This window comes from Carcharhinus amblyrhynchos, unplaced genomic scaffold (genome assembly GCF_965287045.1).
Source record: "Carcharhinus amblyrhynchos unplaced genomic scaffold, sCarAmb.v2.hapA chromosome_1106, whole genome shotgun sequence".
Lineage (NCBI taxonomy): Eukaryota > Metazoa > Chordata > Chondrichthyes > Carcharhiniformes > Carcharhinidae > Carcharhinus > Carcharhinus amblyrhynchos.
Window position 1 is genome coordinate 1 of NW_027650846.1, and position 5,000 is coordinate 5,000.

Genomic DNA, 5,000 nt, shown 5'->3' on the forward strand with positions numbered 1-5,000 from the left:
GCCAATCCACCCTAACCTACACATCTTTGGGACACTAAGGGACAATTTAGCATGGCCAATCCACCCTAACCTACACATCTTTGTCAAAGAGTTGGGGGAGGGTGGGGTGGTAACAGGGAGGGTTGAAGTCCCATCCTGGGCTCCAACCCACCCCCACCCCCCCGACTCTCGATACAGTGGTTTAGACGGTGGTGAAATCTAACTGGGACCACCTCTCTCTCTCTCTCTCGCTCTTGTAGCACTCCCCGGCTCTCAGCCCACATGACGGGGGAAGGGGAGGGGGAGACCACTCCTCCGTCGAGCAGGAGATGCCCTCGGACGAGGCGGAGGAAAGCCCCGGGAAGGAGTGGCGCCCCTCGCCCCGCAGCCGGTCCAGGCGCCCGCCGGAGGACCGGGCCCCCCCTCCCCGGGATACCCCCGGGAACCTCACCGCTCGCACCGCAGTCACGGGGGCGGCCCCCGGAGGGACAACGGCAGTCACAACGAGAGGAGCAGGCAACGAGGCAACAGGACGAGGACTCAGGACACCTACTGAGAGCGCCCCCTGTCTGCCCATCCATCCCTCCCTTACTATCCCTCCATCACTCCCTCCCCAAACTATCCCTCCATCACTCCCTCCCCAACTATCCCTCCATCACTCCCTCCCCACTATCCCTCCATCACTCCCTCCCCAACTATCCCTCCATCACTCCCTCCCCAACTATCCCTCCATCTCTCCCCATCCCTCCATCACTCCCTTACTATCCCTCCATCACTCCCTCCCCAACTATCCCTCCATCTCTCCCCATCCCTCCATCTCTCCCTTACTATCCCCCCATCACTCCCTCCCCAACTATCCCTCCATCTCTCCCCATCCCTCCATCTCTCCCTTACTATCCCTCCATCACTCCTCCCCAACTATCCCTCCATCTCTCCCCATCCCTCCATCACTCCCTTACTATCCCTCCATCGCTCCCTCCCCAACTATCCCTCCATCTCTCCCCATCCCTCCATCTCTCCCTTACTATCCCTCCATCACTCCCTCCCCAACTATCCCTCCATCACTCCCCATCCCTCCAGCACTCCCTTACTATCCCTCCATCACTCCCTCCCCAACTATCCCTCCATCACTCCCTCCCCAACTATCCCTCCATCACTCCCTCCCCAACTATCCCTCCATCACTCCCCATCCCTCCATCTCTCCCTTACTATCCCTCCATCACTCCCTCCCCAACTATCCCTCCATCACTCCCCATCCCTCCATCTCTCCCTTACTATCCCTCCATCACTCCCTCCCCAACTATCCCTCCAACACTCCCCCTCCCTCCATCCCTCCCTCCCCATCCCTCCATCACTCCCTTACTGCCCCTCCGTCCCTCCCTCCCCACCTCCCCCTCTGGCCCCCCCTCCCTCCATCTCTTTCTCCCATTCCTACCTCCATCACTCCGTCTGTACCTCCCCATCCATCCATCCCTCCCTCCCTACCTCCCTACCTCCCATCCATCATCACGACCTCACTCTCCATCACTCCATCCATCCCTGCCTTCCCGTCCATCACTCCCTCCCTACCATCATCACTTCCTTGCTCTCCATCATTACGCAACCATCCCTACCTCCCCCTCCATCCCTACCTCCATCACTCCATCCCCCCCAAGTACTTCCCCGGTCCGCCCTACCGCAAAATCCCTCCCCTCCCTCCATCACTACCTTAACATCCAGCCCTCCCTCTCCCTCAATCCAATCCCCTCCCCTTTCTTTGCCCCTCTCTCTGGACAAGACCCCCAGGCAGAGAGCAGGAAGAGCTCACTCCGTATCAAACACGGACACACATAACCCAGCGTTTGGACACTCAGCAAGAGCTCCACAAATCCTCTGGTACAGACCCCCCACCCCCCCCCACCCCCACCCCCACCCCCACCCCCACCACCAACACCAACTCAACAAGCGACGTCCATCGGGACCTCTCGGAACGTTCCGGGAGACGGAGCAAGGCCCTGAGGACCTTGCCATCCACTGGCACCCACTCGGGTTGGGATGGGTTTCGAGAGGGGCGGGCGGATTTGTGTGGGGTGGAGGAACGGGGATTCCTGGGACAAGCCTCCCTCCTTTTAGTTGGCTCCTGAGTCAGGGCCTTTGGGAGGTGGGGGACGTTTTCTAACCTCCGCTGGGCTGGTCTGAGGACGTCCCGAAGGTTTTCGCACTCTTGCCCGCCTGACACACCTCCGGGGGAAATCTCCAGCCCTGACCCAACATCCAGAGCGTGCAGCTGCCCCGGGAGACTGGCATCAGGCTCAGGACGTGGGGGCGGGGCATCAGTTACACATGCCTCGCCTCTGAGGCTTGGGGGAGGGTCGGTGCTGAGGGAGCGCCGCACTGTGTGGGGAGGGTCGGTGCTGAGGGAGTGCCGCACCGTGGGAGGGTCACTGCTAAGGGAGCGCCACACTGTGGGGAGGGTCGGTGCTGAGGGAGCGCCGCACTGTGGGGAGGGTCGGTGCTGAGGGAGCGCCGCACTGTGTGGGGAGGGTCGGTGCTGAGGGAGCGCCGCACCGTGGGAGGGTCACTGCTAAGGGAGCGCCGCACTGTGGGGAGGGTCGGTGCTGAGGGAGCGCCGCACTGTGGGGAGGGTCGGTGCTGAGGGAAGGTCAGTGCTGAGGGAGCGCCGCACCATTGCGCTGACCCTCCTGCAGTGCGGCGCTCCCTCAGCACTGACCCTCCCACACAGTGCGGCACTCCCTCAGCACTGACCCTCCCCACAGTGCGGGGCTCCCTCAGCGCTGACCCTCCCACAGTGCGGCGCTCCCTCAGCACCGACCCTCCCCACACAGTGCGGCGCTCCCTCAGCACCGACCCTCCCCACACAGTGCGGCGCTCCCTCAGCACCGACCCTCCCCACACAGTGCGGCGCTCCCTCAGCACCGACCCTCCCCACACAGTGCGGTGCTCCCTCAGCACTGACCCTCCCCACACAGTGCAGCACTCCCTCAGCACTAACCCTCCCACACAGTGCGGCGCTCCCTCAGCACTGACCCTCCCCACACACAGTGCGGCGCTCCCTCAGCACAGACCATCCCCACACAGTGCGGCGCTCCCTCAGCACCGACCCTCCCCACACACAGTGCGGCGCTCCCTCAGCACCGACCCTCCCCACACAGTGCGGCGCTCCCTCCGCACTGACCCTCCCCACACAGTGCGGCACTCCCTCAGCACCGACCCTCCCACACAGTGCGGTGCTCCCTCAGCACAGACCCTCCCCACACAGTGCGGTGCTCCCTCAGCACTGACCCTCCCCACACAGTGCGGCGCTCCCTCAGCACAGACCCTCCCCACACAGTGTGGCGCTCCCTCAGCACCGACCCTCCCACAGTGCGGCGCTCCCTCAGCACAGACCCTCCCACACACAGTGCGGCACTCCCTCAGCACCGACCCTCCCACACAGTGCGGCACTCCCTCAGCACTGACCCTCCCACACAGTGCGGCGCTCCCTCAGCACCGACCCTCCCACACAGTGCGGCACTCCCCTCAGCACTGATCCTCCCACACACAGTGCGGCACTCCCTCAGCACCGACCCTCCCACACAGTGCGGCACTCCCTCAGCACTGACCCTCCCACACAGTGTGGTGCTCCCTCAGCACCGACCCTCCCACACAGTGCGGCACTCCCTCAGCACAGACCCTCCCACAGTGCGGCGCTCCCTCAGCACCGACCCTCCCCACACAGTGCGGCGCTCCCTCAGCACCGACCCTCCCCACACAGTGCGGCGCTCCCTCAGCACTGACCCTCCCCACACAGTGCGGCGCTCCCTCAGCACTGACCCTCCCCACACAATGCGGCGCTCCCTCAGCACTGACCCTCCCCACACAGTGCGGCGCTCCCTCAGCACCAGCGATGGGGTCAGGTCTCCACGGTGGGGGACTGTCCCACTCACAAGCTGTACGCACGGCTGGACCCACAGCTTTGAACCAGGGGTGAGGCCACCCCATGCAACCCACCGCATCATAGCTGAGGGGTTGGGGGAATGGGTGTGGTGGAGACAGAGCGATGGGAGGGGAGGGGGGGTGTCAAAGCTCCCGACGTAAACTGCCACCCACCCTGTTTGAGTGCGGGAGATGTGAGAGGACAATGCATGGCTGGTCCAATCCAGGTCCCACTCACAAGCTGCATGCAGAGAGATTGTTTTTAAAACTACACGAGATTAAATATGTGATTAAACAGAAAAGAAGCAATATCAACTCACTCTCACTCGCCTCGAGTCCTTTATTCCTCACATCGTTGGGTCTGGGGGAGTGGGGGGGTCAAAAACAGAGCCGTCAAGCAAAATCTGAAGGGTCCCCCGCTGTGACAAGTGGAGCAGAATTTTATTTTCGAAGTGCTGCGAGTTAAGATGGAGTCATAGAGGTTTACATCATGGAAACAGGCCCTTCGGCCCACCTTGTCCATGCCAGCCCCCTTTTTTCTAAGCCACTAAGCTAGTCTCAATTGCCCATCCCGATCCCTGTAACCCATGCAGAATTATAGAATCCAGCAGTGCGGAAGGAGGCCGTTCAGCCCATCAAGTCTGCAACAACCACAATCCCACCCAGGCCCTATCCCTAAAACTCCATGCATTTACCCTGGCCAGACCCCTCACACTGAAGGGCAATTTAGCACGGCCAATCCACCCTAACCTACACATCTTTGGGTCACTAAGGGACAATTTAGCACGGCCAATCCACCCTAACCTACACATCTTTGGGACACTAAGGGACAATTTAGCACGGCCAATCCACCTAACCTACACATCTTTGGGACACTAAGGGGACAATTTAGCATGGCCAATCCACCTAACCTACACATCTTTGGGACACTAAGGGGACAATTTAGCACGGCCAATCCACCCTAACCTACACATCTTTGGACACTAAGGGACAATTTAGCACGGCCAATCCACCCTAACCTACACATCTTTGGGACACTAAGGGACAATTTAGCACGGCCAATCCACCCTAACCTACACATCTTTGGGACACTAAGGGGACAATTT